Source organism: Etheostoma cragini, chromosome 9, assembly GCF_013103735.1.
Source record: "Etheostoma cragini isolate CJK2018 chromosome 9, CSU_Ecrag_1.0, whole genome shotgun sequence".
In the NCBI taxonomy this organism is placed as follows: domain Eukaryota; kingdom Metazoa; phylum Chordata; class Actinopteri; order Perciformes; family Percidae; genus Etheostoma; species Etheostoma cragini.
In genome coordinates, this window is record NC_048415.1 from 9,872,718 (window position 1) to 9,892,892 (window position 20,175).

At 39.0% G+C, this 20,175-nt stretch overlaps 2 long non-coding RNA genes across 2 annotated transcripts; one reads left to right on the plus strand and one right to left on the minus strand.

Moving 5' to 3' along the window:
• The first annotated feature begins 708 nt into the window (after window positions 1-708).
• Window positions 709-15,542, plus strand: LOC117951016. The gene is made up of 3 exons (XR_004658027.1): window positions 709-1,045; window positions 12,380-12,383; window positions 15,529-15,542. It is a non-coding gene; the product is annotated as an uncharacterized LOC117951016 (long non-coding RNA).
• Window positions 3,954-19,806, minus strand: LOC117951015. Its single transcript, XR_004658026.1, has 3 exons — window positions 19,633-19,806; window positions 11,788-11,790; window positions 3,954-3,968 (listed from the first exon to the last, which is right to left on the minus strand). It is a non-coding gene; the product is annotated as an uncharacterized LOC117951015 (long non-coding RNA).
• Between the last annotated feature and the right edge of the window lie 369 nt (window positions 19,807-20,175).

Here is a 20,175-nt window from a genome sequence, read left to right on the forward strand (position 1 = left end):
TATAAAATCATGTTATTTTCAAATGCTCGTATGCATATTTATAGATCTCATATGCTAAATATTTTAGGGCATAGATTGGATATTTTGAAGTCAGGTTATATGATGTTCCTATACATTGTCAGTGTACTACCTGCAATTATTTTATGTTGTTAATGTTCACATTTTTCTGGGTGTATGATGTTCCTATCCATTGTCAGTGTATTACCTACAATTGTTCTATATTGTTAATGTTTACATTTTTCTGGAATTGTTCAGGTGTCGCCGTAAATTTTGCCGGAGGTACTGAATTTTCAGACGGATGGCCGTCACCTTTCCCTTTCCTTGTGTTGACATTCTAAACTCCTGTCCATTTATGGGTGCTGACTGTGGTTAATTGCTCCTCATATCTCTGCTGGGGTAAACCGAGACAGCTAGCTAGACTGTCTGTAGGAGTTTTCTGTTGCATGACTAAAACAACTTCATTTACCTGAACCGCAGAAGTTACCCAGCTTTTATTTGAAACAGGCTTTTATTAAAGGCAGGCCTTCATTTCTAATTCCATCTGTTTGTTGAGTATAGTTGTTTTAACTAAACAGTTTTAACTGAAAAGCTGTGGTGTTTCGGTGGACAAACAGCATTCATTTTTTAAGAAACATTTGCAAAAATATCACAATGCAACAATAGCCAGAAGGACAACAAAGCAATTTGGGTCAGAAATAATAAAACACCATTGTGTTAGTTTGAACCCGGTAAATGTACCAGGTATTTATTTCAAATATAGGTACTACGGTATTGCTGGTAGATTAAAATGAGAGCATACAGTAGTTACACCAATATCTGATTAACGTTATAGATTGTAGCTAGCTAGCTTTGTTTCTATCTCCAGGCTAACTCTTTCCTCCCACCTCCAGCTAGCTAGCCTTGTTCTGCTTCTGTCAGCTAACCTTGTCAGCTCATCCTTCTGTTTCTTCCAGTATCGGATCCTCCTGGGGTCAATGTTGAAATGTCTCGCAGCTTTTTCACCCTAAATTTCCTCCGCATACTTTAAAACTTTTTTGGTTTTGTTGTTGAAAAGTCTGTCACTATCACTAAAGCCTGTCATTCTTTGCTGTCACTAAATGAGACCTGTGTTACATCCAATGTAGCTACTGCCAGCTAATGGCACCTGTATGTTACTACCCACTACACTTGGCTGAGCAACACAAACAGCTGCACTGACTAAAATGCCTGTAGGAAAATTATACTTTACATGAGTACCATAACCCAGAAAAAAGCATGAATTGATTAGAAATGTACATTATAGTAAACTTGAATGCGCGTCATATGAAATGCACTTAGGAGATTATCCACTCTATTCTTTCTCCGGCCTTAATTTGAGGCCGGCCTTTATTTGTCCGTGTTGACATGCCCCCGGCCACAATCAGAGGCCAGGCTTTTAACTTTTTCCATCCCTACCGGTCTTTTTTTGAGGAATTACGGTACACATTTCCACAGAAATCTTCCCATGCCTATTTTATATATAAGATAAAAGATCTATCCCTTTTAAAGTCCCAAAAATTAAGATTTTTTATTTTTATTTTTATAAATATTTTTTAAATATTCTACGGTAGGTGTGTTCCTTTTATATGCAAATACAAGATGTACACATAATATATGCAAATGACCTGAAGACATCTTACACACACACACACACACACGCACACACACACACAAAAAAACCTTAAACACAAACCACCCAAATGCACATGGTTGTTGTTGCTAGGCAACAGTGGCTGGTAAGCCGAGGTGCACAACTATATACACTGTAGGCCTGAACACTTCAGCACATGAGTTGTAGGTTTTGTTCATTGAAGTTTGGGTGACACTGATAGAGCACCAATGCACATTGGAAATGGAAGCAGCTTTACATGAGAATGTGCTAAATTGATTCAATGCAACAACACTTTGAAGACATAGATTCACTCACTCTGTATGTTGTGGTTTTTTGCATGCATATCTGTGTTTCAGGCAGGGAGAGAAGGGTAGATATGTTACTCCATCAGATCAGTGATGCTCACACACTGCTACAGCTGTAACAGTAAATGTGTGGTATTTACTTCACTAGTTAATTGCAGTGTAAAATGCCAATTTAGTTGAAATACATGTTTCATCTGCATTATGTATATATATACACATATTTTATATTTTCTACCTTCCCTCATGAATGCTAAAAAAGTAAGGTGAAAGAACAGCAGGGAACCACTGAGTTTTTGCAAGATGACAAGTACATCAATATAACTAAATACAAAATGCAAATGCAAGATTTAAGTTTGTTAAAGCTCTAATATTGGTTATGAACTACACAGTGAACAGTCACTGTCAGGTCACATGTAAAGATGTACAGTCTAGTGACAATTGATCTTTACTCCTTGACAGCTAATTCCCCACAGCATCTCACATTCTATTTGACATACTGTGTCTTCTATTTTAAAATGAAACGTCCATTGAGGTGTTACCAACAAAACAAGGCATTTCCACTGTTTAAAAGAACTTAAGTTCCATAGGATGTTTTTTTTTCAATGATTCATTCAAAATAAAACCAGTTACTTCTTCACAGTGCTAAAAAAATGACTAAAACACAACACTCCTCTGGCCAGTCACATCAGGGATTCTCTCTTTGTCTTCTTTTTTTCTCTCCCCCGCACCTGTTTCACGTCCACCTTTAACGAGCACATCATTACATCCTGTTGCCAATCATGAGCTGTGGGTGGTCCAGGCAATTTAAGATGCTTCCAGTCCAACAAACAATTAGAAATACACAGCAAATCCACAAATATATGCAAATAATAGCTGTTAAAACATGCAACATATCTACTAACAAAACCAAATGAAAAAACACACACTGCTGAAACTAAAACTGCAATTAACCAAAACATGCTTTGGGAACAAAATGAAAAGCTGCACACAACATACAAGGCAAAAATAACAATTTAGTTTAAATGTCTACAGTTCCAAAAAACAATTCAAGCAGCATGAATTGGAACTGCATTTTTCATTTGTATTTTTAACCAAATAATTTATGTGAATCATGTGAAGAAATGTGTTAAAAGGTAATAATCCTTGCCTTTTACCGGGCCTCAGTCAAACATTATTTATTCGGATTTTGTTTTTTTGCCTCAAGACTTCGCCTGCTTCTGAGAAATGTGTATGCAATTAAAACTCCAATCTGCATTGCAGACAGCCAATACAAATGTCATATTCCAGTCAACCAACAAAGCAGTTGTCACTCGATGGTGTCACGGTTAGGGGGTGTTACGCTCATATTTCTAAGGTTTTTAGTTGATATTTTCATGCAGTGTGCCTTAGTATGGAGTAATTAGTGGTTCTATGCTTCTCTCCTTGACAGTATGACGGAATTCGTGTCTTCTGTCCCTGCAGAAGTTTATTTTGGCAAATCAGAAGAAGATTCTCAGAAACATCTAGACTATTTTTCTTTAATTTGTGTAGGAATTTATCCATCACAGCAGTATATTATTAAGGACATTATTAAGAAAGTTTTTCTAAATTTGTTCTGAGATTTCTCATTTTTCCATGTTTAATCAGTCCTCCATTCCTGAGAAGGATACTTTGGAAGCCTACTTTTACAAGCTACCAGTTATTTCACTTTGGAAGAGGTTCAAAAGTGAAATCACTACAGCATCGTTACTGTCAAGACATATGGTTTGCAAAAAATATGTCTCCACTATCAAAAGTAAATCGCATGGCTGTAAAGTGTTGATTGATTAGGAGTTGTGTGAAATCTAAAATAATGTGCATAAGAATATTCGCTGTTTGTAAAGATCACACTCCAGTAGCTGCCAGTAAGAAAACAGAATTCAAATAACCCCACATGGGATTAGTATGTGAATTAGTGTGAGGCATATTAACTTCAATTTTCTATGCGTACCATCACTGCAAGATTTTCTGTTACAAACAGAATGAGGTGTCAAGGGAAGGTTGAAAGACATTTTCTGTGACAGACAAAAATTGTTTGATTTTGCAGTTTCCGAATACAGTTAAAAATGGGGTAGGAATCACATTGAAACATTAGAAGTTGGTGTCTGCATTCAGTCATGACCAAATAAGTTACATATTTCAGATTAAAGTTATAGTTTTAGAATTGAAACCAAATGAGTTTTTTTGATTTGTAGGTTTTTCTGCTGCAGTGCTACCAGTCCCAATGAGATTCAACACATTGTGCAGCTTTCGATAATTATAAGTAACAGCCAAAAAATACTAGCTAAATTGTTAAAGAATATTGGTTGGTAATTGTATGTTTTAGCATGTAAAGTTAGTTGATTGAAATAAAAAATTCAGAGTTATAATATGGATCCTTTGAAAAACCACCAGAGTCGTTTTTTTCTACACAGAGGCTTCTCAGATGCTCCAATCCCATTCCAACTCCCTTTCATCCTTCACTAAGAGATGAGCTAAAGAAGACTTTTTTCCCCCTGCAGACACACTAGCTTCCTACTCACACAGCCTCCACTGTAATTACTGAGGCTTTTCACAGAGATGCTTTCGAGCATCATGCGCCAACAACGTATGATCACACCTCACCAGGCTAACTCCCTGGGATATTAGGTTGTGGTCACAGCGGCTACCAACCTAGTGTCTGTTGCCGCCTGTTGTGTTACTTCCTTGGCATGGTGTTCTTATGCATCAGGAGTTATGTACATGGCACTGACCCTGTGAATACAGCATGACTAAACAGCGAGTAATGAAAGCTCTGTCTGGTGTCTGTACAAACAGCTTATCCCTCAACCTGGGCTTACACTGTAACATGTTGACAACCTCACTTTCCCTCCCTCTCTCTTTTTCTACATGTGCCAGAGTGATAGGAATCTCCCCAGGCTCCTTCATCCCCTTAGCTTGCAATCCAGGATTCACATTGTCCGCTTTTGTCTGCTATTCTCTCCAGATTTTTAGGTATTCATCACTCCTATTCGTGACTCCGTTGGGGCTTGTAGTTGAAGCCTGCCTCCAGACAGAACCCTAGAGAAGAGATGGATGAGAAGAAAGGGGGGGAGGTTGGAGAAACAAACCACAGACGGTACAGGGGCTTATCTGCTCTGAACACCCGAGTGTCGGTAGCTCCTCAAATGCTATGTATATCTGTGCCTCTGTATGTGTTTATTAAGCAGCAGGAAATGCTTTTTTGCAAGGCAGGCAAAGGGAAGTCTGTGTGTGTGTGTGTGTGTGTAGATGCCACATTGTTCCCACTTCGTTTCAACATAGATACAGTTTTCCTCTGCAATACAAGGAAGGTATTAACGTTGTGCCACTGGTGTCACGGAGAGGCTACAGAGCCAGGCCGCCTCAGATTAAAAGAGAAGCAGAGCTGTTATTAAAGAGAGCCACAACTGAAGGGTGAGCCCATTGTTGATAGATTGTGTGTAATGAAGGATTTATTTTTGGCCATTATCACTGAAGCACCTCCAATATTCAAAGTATCAAATAATTATCAGGCAATAACAAGTAAATGGCTTCTTGGTAATGGCTCTTAAGTTTTCACTCTGTTAACAAAACAAGTCACATCTGCCCAATAACAGATAGTGCTTTCACATGGCTGCAAAGCATGATAGGAGATTAAACTCACAAAAACGGGATACTTGATATTTGGAGAATCAAGGCCTAAAACAATTTCCTGTTTGCTAATGGTGTGTTCTAATGTCATTACGCTGACAGTCATACAAAATGGAAGAAACAAATGATAATTTGAAGCTGCCTCCTGGAGTTACCCAGCTTCCACACAAGTAAATATAGTATCTACTCAAATATTTATGTTTGTTACTGAAACAAACAGTGGTTACTTCTCTATTCTGCATGCATGATGTCTACCACATGGGCCGCAGTCACAAATGGAAATGAGATGGGGAGTCAATGACATATTCTGGGGATAAATTATGCAGCAGCCTTGGTCGGCATTTTGCAACTCGGGGTCCACAGTGCCTGGAGTTTAAATCCGTCATCTGGTTTAATGCAGGTAGGATCTGGGGGAGGGGTTCTTGGGTAAATGCACCTACCACCATCTGCGTGCTGGTTAGTGTGCATGCATTTCTCACCACACAAAGATGGCCGCAACTTACAGTGCTGTGTCTGAGGGTTTTTCAGTAAAAGCTGGCAGGGATCTGTCACAGCAAAATAAATGAATAAGGAAGAGTTGGATGTGATGTTTCTGAGATAACGAGAAGAAAGCCACAGTGGTTTTCTCTTTTAGCACAACTGTGTCTGAGAAGCTTTAAACTACATCAGAAGTTTAAGGGAGCCTTTAATTGGATTGAGTAGATACATTAGCCATCAAGTCATAATAGAACTGAATTCAAAACAAGGACATTTTGGCACATGGCCAAGTCATCTAGTCTTGGAATTGTGATTGTTCTGTTCCCTGTAACTACAACCCCCACTTATGTCATGGGGTATGGACACACCCTGCACTACACTCTTATATCACTGGAGCAAAGAGAGAAGTTAAACCACCGGATGCCAGCAAAGATTTTTTCAGTTTCTGTTAAGTTTCAAATAATAAAAAAGATTTAAATAATACATACTGCATTGTTGTTCTGAGCCCAAGTGATGATCTTAACTGTGTTATGTGTTCAAGTTTGATCATATTTACCAAACATCCATACAGCAATTAAGCCCTTTTCCCCCTTTGCATATGTAATGACACAAACCAAATCATTGTTCCTCAGAATCTCATCACTGCTCTCCTGTAAATGTGAATTAATTGCAGCAAGCACAATGAAAGCGAGGCTCAGCTGGTGTGACCAGGGCGTGTAAATCTACTTTGTCTGTTAAAATCAAAAGGGTAGGTAAGCTGGCAGCCAGGCCCAGTTGCCAAGTGATTTACACTGGCTTCCACCTGTGTCATTATTCCTGCAGCAACACCCAAAACGATCTTGACTCCTCCTCCTTTTCTGGCATCCATAAGTTGTAGCTGGACTCTCTCATTTTTCCATATTCCTGCATTTTGTAGATGTGAGAAAGATGAATGACACATCACTAATCTATCACCTGCATGTGTTTTTAAATTAGCTCTTGTGAGATTCACCCCCTTCTAAAATTCTAATGACATCTTGACTACACTTGAGCTGGTTCTGCTTATAAATTACACACAAGCCTCTAATGCACATTTAATTATACCAATGTTGATTAGGGTACTTTTAGGATACTGCCCTGTGTCTCTAGGTCTTTTTACATTACTAAGCAGATTTGTAAATATAATTAATAAAAGCCTTTGTCAAAGGCCCTGCGGTATGATTGTAATGACACGTGGCCAGCAGGCCTCCTTCTTTCACATAGAGATTTTTTTTGTTGCCTGTTTACTTTGAAGCATAATGGGTATATGGATTGAGGGAGATGCAGAGGCGGGCGGCAGGAACAGAAGGAGGAGTTTGTTTGGATGAGACCCAGGATGGTAATATCCTATTATGTAGGCTGTCCCTTTGGGTAATCCTGGGAGTGTGACAGCCGAAAGCATCCAACACGCCAAATGCTTCAACAGCAACCATAAGAGTCACTATTATTTCTGAATAGGGGTCAGCAGGTTGATAAAACATGTCGATGTTGCTCCCTCTCTGTGATGTCTTTGTTGCTGCATGTGTTCATTTGATTATACTGATAGGACTCCAATTTCCAGTTGATATGTTACCCATACCCAAAGCAAATAAAATTGGTATGCTTTTAATCTGGCTAACAGAGTTAGATGTTACATGTGGGGATCTTAAAAAAGAGTAGGGCACAAGACACCCAACCCTGTGGTGCTTAAAACTATAAGAAATAAGTATAACTTTGTACCTAAATTGAACAAGATGCCTTTTTAATCACACCCTTTTTGGGCTTTACATAACCCAGACTAGACACACCATTCTTTCTAATCACGGCATTTGAAGAAGATGCCATTGCTGGAACAAATGACTGAAAGGCCTGCCTCTTAAGCCATTCAACTTGCAATCCTCCGACACAAACTCTGTGACTTGTCTCCTTTCTTTCTATCCTGTCCCCTCTTGTCTCTCATTATGGGAGGACACGCAATCTTATGTCGCCCTTTGGAACTTGGCCAGAAGAATAAAACTGCGTCACCTCTTAAAATGACTCCTGCAGCACACTCAAACCTGGAGCCAAAAGGAAAAAGTGGTAATGCTTCGCATTTTCAGACCAGACTGGAGTGAAGAGATAAATAGCGTATCCTGTCTGACCTAGCCTGCTCAAACTGACGTCCTGTTGGACCAAAGCCACGGAAATGTACTTGCGATTAACAGTATAGTGCTGGTCAGAAATTGTTTGGTAAAAAAGGCACAGCTGGTGTATTGCTTCTGCTATGCCACTGAGGAAAACCGCTTAGTTATAAGTTTGTATTTTCTTTGTGGCCATTAACATACAGTATGGTCACTACAAATAAGACCAGAGGATGTACTGATTAGAGTATAGATCACTCAATCACACGCACACACACACACATACACACACCAGTGCCCACACACAAACATGCACACGCACGTTAGCTCCCTCCATCATCTTTCTCTTCTTGCCTCTTTCTCTTCATTTCCCCTCCTACACTCGCTCCATCTCTCCTTTGCAATTTCCATCTGTTCAAATGAAATATATTTGGCATCCGGAGAATGCCCCTCAGCAATGAGGGACAATATATCTTACAAATACCAGCCGTCCAGCCGTGGTTCATGTGATATTTATAAAGGGGAATGTGGCAGTAGGTGATGTCAACAATGTTTAACGTGAACAGGTTGAGCAACCCTCCAAAGTGCACCAGCACATGCCAACTTTTTGACAGGCTAGGTGCTCGGCCAATCCGAAGGCTCATTTACATGTTACCCGGCGATCACTGCTGACCTGATCACATCTGGCATGCTTGTCCAATTAATTAATCATGTGTAAGAGAGGCCAACCTCAGGCTTTGATTACGGCTGCCATATTGTTTTAAAGAGGATGTGGGTGTGTGGTGGGAGGTTGGCAGACAAGTGGCCAGATGGACAGCAAGGAGTTTTGAAGAAACAACCCTTCAAGTGATATACTGGAGGTATTAGTGAGAGGTTTACCTACGGCATATACTTTTTGCAGTTTTTGAAAAAGTTAAATTCTAATTTCTAATCAGATACGTTTTCCTTAGGTTTTAAATTTCAACATATTATTTAAGATTTACAAGAAGAGGAGTCCTAGGGTCTCATCATTCAAGTTTGGCACATTTGCTTCTTCTTACAGTATGACAATAACCAGGGGAAATAAGATAACGTGGAAAAATAAGAGCGTCAACAGCCATTTTCAGTAGAACCTTTAACATTTGCTAAGTAAACATAAAGATAGACCTTAGATAGATGGGAATGGCATTAGTGTTACAGGTATTTGGTATCTCAACCTCATTGTGGCGTTAGAGATAGGTAGGGATCAACAAGATTTTGTTTACTTTCAACCACAATGATATTAAGGAGGTAAATATCATCTGTACCCAAAGCTTTAGGCATATCTCCCAAGATACAGAAAGAGGAATGTCACATCAATGCTTAAACCCAGCATCCATGCAATTAAACATCACACTTCCTCCCAGAAAGGCTGGATGTATGGATAAGATTAAATATGCGTGGTCCTCGAGTGTGCACTTCCTCCAGCAAGAGTCCCGAGACAGATATCTATAGTTTGGCACACTGTAAAAAAAACTTCTTGGTATTGGACACATGTGAGGTTAATAAAATGATGTAAGCTTCACACAGTGATGCGTTGACAGTTAAACTCAAAGTAATGGCTTTTCCAAAACAGAGCAAACTCTTTTTTATTGGCAAAGCACTGAGGAAATATTTGAAGCAAGGGGCTAAACTTTGTTCTGTGTGCGCCTCAAGCTATCTGAAGATCTGTCAATAAGTCTGCATGGAGTTAATAGTAGAATTTGAGTAGCTTCTCTGTTAGTGGTTTAAGGTGCCACAGAGAGTTTACTGGTTTTAGAGGGTTCTTTGAAGAAATGGTGTCTGTCATTCTGGTAGCTATTTCAAAGTCTTAAGTGTAGTATTTATTTTTATTGTAAGGACATTGTCATGAGATTAGTGATTATTAATATTACTGCAGTTAAAGTTTTGTTTCTGAATTGAAAGAGAAGATGCCCTGAAGTTCACACTTAATTACAATGATTAACATACATTTAGAATGTTATTATTGCATGCAATTATGAAAATAGGCATCTGAACATGAATCCTTTCTCTAATATAACCACAACTTAACATTTGTTGTTTGTAGGGTCCTTTTATCCACAAGCTTTACAGTACTGGAGTGCATACATTTTCAGCAAAGCCAGCCCAAGTGGGATTTGAACTTCTAACCCTGACAGTGTTATCACCACGCTTAAATCACTGAGCTGTAGCGCTTCTTTCAAAGATATCCTTTGGACTTTAATACTCATACTTGACTCTGTGTTTTTCTTTTGGTCATTTGTGACAGGGCCAGTCAAAACATATCTTCACTGGGCCCAAAGGCACACTAGATGTCCACTGTGTGTGGTAGGGTCAGCAGTGTTTGCAAGAAAAAACATAAAGTCTTGAGGAGGCCGGTGGTTTGAACCAGGGTTTTAATCCAGAGTCACTCTCCCTCTCCAGGGGCTTAACTTGACCCTCTCTCTCTAGATCTCTCTGTCTATCTCTGCTGTTTGTCTGCTTCTCTGTGTATGTCTTAATTATTTTCTGTCTTACAACAATCAGTCAAAATACTCTGCCACCAATCTATGTCTCCTGTAGATATCATCCCACCAGTGTTCACAGGGTTATGTTCACACTACAGCAGGAAGTGGCTGTGTTTTCACAGTGTTGTAATTATAGCAACAAAATGCTGATTGAAGGCTTTTCTCTAAGTCTAGACCACATTAGTGTGACATAAAGTTGCTTTTTGAGGTATGTCACTGACTTTTAGTTTGAATTCTCACCAGATGTTTTTGAGCTTCACCATGACGATATTTCACCAGAAATAACTTGCACGGCTTTTGGTGCCATGGCAACTCGATTAATAAAAAATCAGTATGAATTACAATCTTCCGGATTAATGTCCATCCGCTACTGTATGTTTACTGTATGTAAATATTAGGAGTTGGCTGGGTTGAGATGACAGTCGGCACTACATCTCAAGTTGGGTGCCGTAGAACGATTGCAGAAAGACAGGATGCAGCTAGATGACAAGTGCCTGTTGAACCTAAAAATTACAAAAACTAGGTGAAAAAACTTGATTTAAGTATGTAGATTCATTCATTTGTTTCATACATTGATTTAAAGGAAATTTAAGTTTCCTCATAAGTCCACACAGATCTTTTCTTCGATCTTTATCAATTTTTGTCTGCTGCCATTTTTTATTTCTTCAGTCGATGATGCATGATTTATTCCCTAAGTCACATGGTTTCCACTCATGTTTTTTTAGTGCAAAGGGAACATGATCATTAAAAACAGATGGATGGAAAAGCACTGAACAAGACACAACGATATTTGGGCAAATTCCTTTATTCAAACACAATGTATAATTTTGCATCAGAAAGCATGTAAAAAAAATACGCCCCGTCGGTGTAATCTTTCTTTTTTTACTATTAGCAATGATGGCATGGATATAGTGCGTAGTTTCTGCCGTTTCCATAATGGAATTCTAATTAATGACAACAAAACTGTTGGAGCACCCACATGCTACAAGCCTCACGTGACCATGCAACGCCCCCATGCCCAATTCACACAGTTGCTTGTAAGCAAGGAGGGCACGGAGGATTAAAATACATGACTCTTCAACACTCTTCAGAAAATTGTGACAAACAATCTTCTGAACATAGCCATACTGACAAATACACAGAGAGTTGTGTGGAGCTGATACTTAGCTTTGTAACACTCATTCGGCATCAGCTTGAATGAAATGGACGTTTCTTAATATCAAAAAGTTATGCACTAAAGCTTTAAATAGATGTTTGTTGGTAGTAATGTCTTAAACTTTGCTTTTTTGCAATTCCGTTGTTTTTTTTCATATAATTTTTTACATCTAAGAAAAACTTACTAAGCCCATTTTACAGTGTGTGAGATTCTGTACCACTTACACATCCTCCCACCCATTACTCCACATCTGTCTTTGTGTTTTTTCTGAGTCAGGCGTCAATGAGTAGAGAGGCAGAGAAGTGTGACTGCGTGTTTGTGTGTGTGTGTGTGTATGTACAGTATGTGAAGGAGGGGCGGTGGGGTGTGCCTCAGGGACCTGTCTGTCACAGCCCCGTCATATTGATAGACATGTCAATGGTGACTGCGCGGGAGAGCTGGAGGAGGGGAACAGAAGAGATGAGAAAAGTGAAATTAACTAAATGAAAACGAGAAAAAGGGGAAGGTCTGTCATGTTTTTATCTTCTACAACTCAGCACAAGTTCAGTTTCTTCCAGCTGAGACTTTTGGCTAAGGTAAAGCCCTACCTGCTACGCAAATCCTTTAACAGAGTCATACGTGCATTTATTACATCTTGTTTAGACTGTAACATGTTGGAAGGGCTCAGTTATCCCTTTATCGGTTACAGTTAGTCCAGAACGCAGCGGCAGGACTTTTAACCAGGATTGATTTTAAAATGGTATTTCTTGTTTTTCAAGATTTTAAATGGGTTGTCACCTTCTTATTTAGATCAGCTATTAAACCTTAGTGTCTCTGATGATTCGTAATCTAATTTCAACACTGAATAGCTGCATGCCTAAACGATATCAGTATATCGTTTCATAACAAGAGTACATTTAATGTCAAGCAGGCATGGTATGTTTAGGTAAATTTCAGTGCCTTTGAAAAAAAACAGGTCTCTGCATCAAATAACAACCAACCTGCAAGTGTGTCTTCAAATTCACCAAAACACTACTTTAGATTGAGTACAGGGACCAGGCTGTTACTGGCTTGGTGTTGTTGAGCTGCTGTCCATGGTTCTGAAGAGATTGTTGAATTCATTTAAAGCGCTGACATTTATTAGTGCTTCTTAGTGCTTCTAAGTTATGTGACATTATAAAATATAAAGCTTAATTGATAGCAATCTTAACGTTAAAAAAACAAACTTTTTTGCTAAAACACAAAGTACAGCTGGTGCGGATTGGTGTCATTAATTTGCAGGAATTAGTACCAAACTCTTCCAGCTTTTCATGAGTAGTCAGAATCCTGTCTGTATCTCACTGGATAGCTATGAAGAAGATGTGTCTTACCATGGTCATTCTCAAAAAGGTCATTTTATTCTTAAATACTGTATAAAGTAATTTTACAATTTTGAGAGTCCTGGGTGGAGCATTGTTGAATATTTTATGAGATAGTAGCCTGCCACTGCGACAGGTACCAGGATTTCCATCATCCTCATGTCCATCTTGAGTATTTCTTAGAATTCTCATCCCAAAAAAATCCCAAATGCAGTATGATGCCATTATGATTTTTTCTTTCATTTTTGAGAAAAATCCGGAGCCACTAAAAGATTTCTTATTAAAGTGTATTTATTTTGCAATGCAGCAGACAGTAGAACAACAATGTCCTGTGTCTCTGTGGCACATCATTCACTGGCCGCCACCGCTGCTGCCTCCTGGAGAGTGAGCATGAATTTAAAAGGTCTTTCCACTCCTTCAGGCAATAAAACGGCGCTATTTGTCTGTGGTGCATTACACCCTGCAACGAAAGCATTTTGTGCCCCATCCCTCTCCCTATCGTCTCTAGCCATCGCTTCCCCTCCTACTATATTATACTTAAATACATCTCCGCATTTGACACTGGGAATCACAGAGATGCTCCCTCTTTAACATGCCTGTCATGGCCTTCTTAACATATGGTATGGGGGAGTAATGTGCAAGTGTGCAGCAAGGCTTTAACCGACAAACCTTTCTTTCTTTATTCTTGTTCTGTCATCTATTCTTTTTTTGAAGCAACAATATTTGCCTCCCATGTGTTTGTGTTTGACTTTGTTTGGTCGCAATTCAAAGTGTCCCTATTCACCCTTCTCAATTTTCTTGGTCATTAGGTCCACTAAATCAATGCGATGCGTGCCTCCAGTATGTAATTTGTGTTCATAATATAATTTGTGCATCTTAAAAACAAGGATTCCAGGCATCTCACGTCCCTTCTTCCTGCATCCCTCTTTATTTTAGACCCCCTCCCCCTCTCCTGTATTCATCAAGTGTTGACGATTAAAGGAAGAAGCTGCACAGCTCCCAGGCCTAAATTAGATTCATGCTTCCTTAGAAGAACAAGGAAACCGTGGGATGTAAACAGAAAGTCCGATTCTGCAGTCTTCTCCCTCTCTGGACAAAAAATAAATTAATAATTAAAACAAAAACACACACACACACACACACACACACACACAAACAAAGGCACTGCCTTTTCAGCTCTCTCTTGGCTATCATACCCCTGCCCTCTATAATTCTTTCCTCTTTCTCCATCTCCCTCTTTTTTTCTCCCTCCCTTCAGCACATCTCGCTTTCGTTAGGCGTGTTCCTCTGCTGGATCTTAGCTCCGTTTTGTCTTTCCAGTGTGTTGTGAGGAAATGTTGAGACACAAACACATTACATTACATTATATGGTGTTGTGAAAATACCACATGAATCTCGGGCTGCATCTAATGCAAAGTTACGCATATTTTCCTTGAATTTGATAGCAATTCATATGATATTACACATGACTATGTAACAGGATTCCACAAATATATTCAAGTAGCAGCTATGGATGTCTTTACAAATGCTTTTACCTCAAAACCACTGCTGTTTGAGTTAACTAGGTCCCTCTATGTGTATACTGTATGTAAAAGGTCACTATGTGCTGTACTTCGGCAAGTTCAAAGACTATTGTATGACTGGGAGATGAAGGCTTCTGTGATGCAGGCATCTGGAAGTGCAGAACAATCCCTGACACTCCTACAGTTTTGATGTTTTGATGATCAGAGTGCATGCTTGCTCTGCACAACGATTTAACTCCGCTCATGGCCTAAGAATGACAATAGGCTAACACTAGTTTAATTGCTTTAATGTCCAAGCACTTTCTTTTAATGGTGCTTTCAATTTACAAGTTTGAAGGAAACCTTTTACTGCCTTACTGTAAGTGAGCTGCACATGAATGATGATTTTGATTGTTAATGGCAGAGTGACAATGTGTTTCTTATAGTCAAACTAAGCTTTTCCAGCCTTTTCAGTGAAAGTTAAAGTTTTTTTTTGGTTGCTATGGCATCATTATTATCAGTGTGGTTCAGTGTTTCCCTCCGTCCCATCTTTCCTCTCTGTGTTTCTATTGTTGATCCTGGGACACGTTCTCGTGTCTCAGCATATTGCTTGTAATTGTTGTAATTTGTAAATAACATTCAATCAACTAAAACAATTATTAGTAAGGTGCAGTGTTTCAAAGCTCTAAGTACGACACTCCCAACTGATCATACTTGTAAACCATCAAATCTTGCATTCAAAGCAACCGATTCTCCTTTAATTTGGCTTGTAAATGTTTTGCCCTGCAAGACATTTCAACCCCTAAGTTTCTAGTGAAATACAACAAGTACATCAAATTCCAATTCTTTCAGGTAAGTTGTTGAAACAATCACTTAGTCCAAGACCAAACAGTGTAAGATACATGTTTGGAAAATTACACTTTGAAGTAACTGAATGTACATTACCCATCAAATTCAACAACAAACTATTTCCATAATTCCAATCCCATAATCACAAATGTGATCAATGAAGACTTCTTCCCCAATCAGAGATGCAAGAAACAAACTTTTATAGCATCATTACCCTTAGGTTTTGTCTATTCAAATATAAAAAACAAAAAAATGTAAATACTGTAAGAGGTATCCGTAGTACACACTACATTACACTAATCTGCATCATTCGGTCATCTGGATTTGGCCATAAACTCTCATCCACATCACAATGTGTGTTTTCATAGTTCATGTACTTAGGGAAAAATCTTCTTAAACGTCCAATCCAAGCCTGACATTGGTCAGCAGTGATGTCATCGCAAACCTCATCCACACTATTGTATTGTACACACTGCAATCATTGCAGTAATCCTTTGTGGCCCTGATGGTTTGAGCACTACTACTGTCTATTAGATATAAAAATGAACACAGTGTTTGTAAAAAGTAGTAAGAAAATCCTATCCAAAGGTATGCATGTAATCTGTACGACCGTAGTGTCAGAGTAGGAACCAATACAATTTGGTAAGGTGGAAAAACACTCAGCATGTTATAATTTAAAAATCCCTTTGAGTAAGAGTTCACTGACATAAATGTTTTTACCTTGTATGTCAGTCCATTTGAGTGGCATATTGTCTGATCTACAAAATAATTACACATTTACAACATCTCTTCATTCAAAAAGCTCAGGGTCAAGCTTGGGAGTTGTTTCATAAGCAAAAATAAAAATGCATTTTTACAGCTGATCCAGTGGTGATTGTAGCTCTGCAGTGAATCACCTTTACTATCAGAGGGCTGGCATCAGACATTGTATTGGAGGCTTTTAATCTGTTGATGCAAAGCATGTCTGCAAAATGATAACTACATTTAATTACACATGGGAACCTGTAATTAGAAATTCAAATGCCAACTCTGTGGGATGCTAATTTCCATGGAACTTCACATGGAGATTGGCTGTGCTGTGAATGAAGATTCAGAAGGATAAATACTTTAGTTGCATGGCAATTATTGTAAGTAACATTAAAATAGTTCTTACAGTTAAGTCATTAGTAACATGAAGCGCATCACTGGACAGCAGGCTTGCATAGAGCTGCTGAGTATGACTATAATTTAGCAGGGGTTTAACAACGGAAGCAAACAGTATTGATAAGCCTAATAACATTTGGTTGAGATGAGGATCAGCACCTCTAAATCTGAAACCATGGTTCTCAGCAGGAAACTGGTGCAGTTCCTATTCTATGTAGGGATGTGGGAATGAGTCGCTACCCCAAGTGAAGGAGGTCAAATACCTTGGGGTCTGGTATGGGTTTCCTCAGGAGGGTGGCCGGCGTCTCCCTAGAGATAGGGTGAGAAGCTCAGTCATGCGTGAGGAGCTCGGAGTAGAGCCGCTGCTCCTTCGCGTTGAAAGGAGCCAGTTGAGGTGGTTTGGGCATCTGGTAAGGATGCTTCCTGGGCGCCTCCTGGGAGGCCTTGGGGAAGACCCAGGGGTTTGTGGTCCCCTGCTGGAGCTGCTCCCCCCGCAACCCAACACTGGATAAGTGGACGAAGATGGATGGATAAACTCCCTACCTTCAAATGTCTGTTTGACAGTGTGCTGCAGTTTGGTTCCTCTCTTTGTTTGTTTGGAACTTCAACATACAAGTTTCCCAGCGGCTTTAATGTGCAAACACACTAAACTGTGACAACAGGGTCAATCTTTGCAGCGTCAACTATTTCAATAGACAATTGTTCATTGTGTCACAGTGTCCTTGAGCTAGACATTGAACTTCTGAATGCAAAAATAAAAAAACATCAACTACATTAAAAACACACACACATCACTGATGTGGATAGAGTGCAGAAAGACACTTAAAGACACTAAAATGTAAAGCCAACAATTGAGAAATGCAGGTGCACAATTAAAACATCACAATGATTTGCAGCAATTATCTTTGATTACCTTTCCCCCTCTCACTGACGAGGCAGACTATCACTAATCACTGCGCAAGATCTAAACTTTTCCAAGTGCCGACAATTACAGTGATTGTCTGAGAAAGAGGAGGTGCTTTACTGGTTGGTAATTTGTCCATTTTGTTTTTGTCCCGAAAAACACATGACAATAGCTTTATTTCGCCAAGTACAACAGTTTAAAAATAAGTTTGACCTGGTTAGCATGCACAGTAAAGCAGATGAGGTGTACTGTGTTAAGTCAAAGAATTGTACAATTTCAGGTACACTGAGATACTGTACATAGTCTGTTCAATAGAGTGTGTTACCAAGTGTTTTGAAGGAAATGAAAAGTTCAATGTGCTTAGAGAGATTTGTCTGACCTTTGCACTTCCTTTTGAAATTCCATATTTAAATGTTCATGTTTATTTGGCCATTTATACTGGCCTATATTAAATGACAATGAGTAGTGATAGATCATATCATCTGAATGAATCATGCTGTGCAGGCTGGATGAATTCTTCTAGTATCTGAAAGAGAATACATGAACATTTACTAATGTATACAGTATACGATTAAAATAAATTCTCAACTTTTCCCAGTAATTAACCGGGCATTAATAAAAATCCAGTACCAACTTTGTTTCCTCAACAATTGAGGATAAACCCATTTTGTCATATCTTTGCTTTCTTTTGTATTTGTATTCATCATATTACTGCTACATTTACCTCAACACCTTATTTTTTTACGAACTGACAGCACTGGATAAACTTATATTCCTCATACACTAACATTAACTGCATTTATACATTCACCAGTTTTGCCAAAGTTCTGCATAATCACCGTAAGTCCATTTCTAAAGTGTAACTGCTGACACAGCTGAAGAAATAGTAACAGAAGTGATTTATCACTGTCTTTGCATCATTACTGCAATAATTTAACTGAACATGGGTCATCAAAACAAGCCCCAGCAAACTAGAAACCGTTTATCGTTTTACTGTCACTCTCTTGCCTGCTAATTTCAAGTGAGAGGAGAGTGGCACTAATGTTTTTGTGTGAGCGTCATCAGCTTCTGGATGACCATATCTGATTGGTTTTGTGATTAATTGATGAGTGTAGTGGAGGAATGGATTGTTTGCATGATTGGTTGAGTAATGGGTCACAGGCGAGATCAGTTGTTCAGTTTTATGAGGCATAACCTGAAAGGAGTTCTGACTGCTTCAAAACAACCAAAAAAAGAAATGTACGATGGCATTTGACAGCTAATGTTATACATTTTTAAAACTAAAGTTTCAACTTTTGAAATAATAAGAAACACCTATCTTACATGTCTGAAGCAGCAAAAAGCATGCTGATTAAAGGGATGATTTTTTAAGGATGTAAAATGAGTTTTTTTTTAAAATAAAATGCCACGGTTGTGGTGATTTTAAGAATCTGGGACGCTATGTTCAGTGTTTTCAGTGAAACAATCATAGTCAAAGTTGTCTCAGATATTAGAATACTTTCCTTGAAAACAAAGTTACTGAAACTTGTTCAGTTACAGTGACAGGTACTTGTATTTTCTCAATCTTTTGCCACAATTTGGAAAAGCACAAACACACACAATTTTTTTTTCTCCATAGTAGATCAACACACGTTATTCTCATTCCAAGCTTCTTCCTTTGTGAACACCTCCGATCTTCATTCTTCACACTACGCTCCGATCTGCACACTACTGTTTCCTGCAACAACTGAATTCCCGGGGACTTGTGAGACTAGAGCTAGCCTTTATTGACGCTATTACTGTGCAAGCCACAGGCATCATTTGAACTGTTTCCTTATAGTTACATATATGGTTATAACCACTACAGCGCTCAATTGCCTATTTTTAGAGGAAATAAACTTTTGCCGCAAAGGCGTGGCGTCCGTGATTGACTCATCTGGTTTTTGGTAAAGCGACCAATGGAAAAAGAGTTAGGTGACAGTACACACATTGAATTTAAACGGTTACTTAGCAATGTCTGAGTTGAAAATGCATCTTGTTGTCATGTAAGGGCCCTGTTCATGTTGCACAGGAATTTCGACTGCATTTTGTGTCTGTTAAGAGGCACAAAGACACTCTTCAGAACATGCCCCCACAACTGGCATTTTAGCTAACTGGGAGCTCTGGCCATTAGCTGCAGCAACTCCAGTTTGCTAGCACCTCGATTGGTCATTTTTCCCCTATCAACAATACTCGTGACATCTAGCGATCAATATTCAGGTATTCATTGGCCATGTTTCTCCTTCAAAAGTATGTCTCATTTGTTTAATCAATTTTAATCACATGCTGTAGGGATCAAACTTGCTTTCTCTATCCACCACAGCTTCCACAGCATGTCACCCACTTTTATTCCTAGCAAAACAAAACAACAGCACGCATGTTGCTTTGTTCTATAATGCCTCCCCCAGATATGTAAACAACATAGACAAAACACTCTGGCCACCTCCTTGGACACATCACCATGACTGGCTTGCCGCCATTTTCTAGCTACTAAATGTCAACTCAAAAGGAATGCTGTGGTTTATGAGCACCTGGATGGGGAACAAAGAAATAAAAAAATAAAAACTAGCTGGGATGGAGGGAGA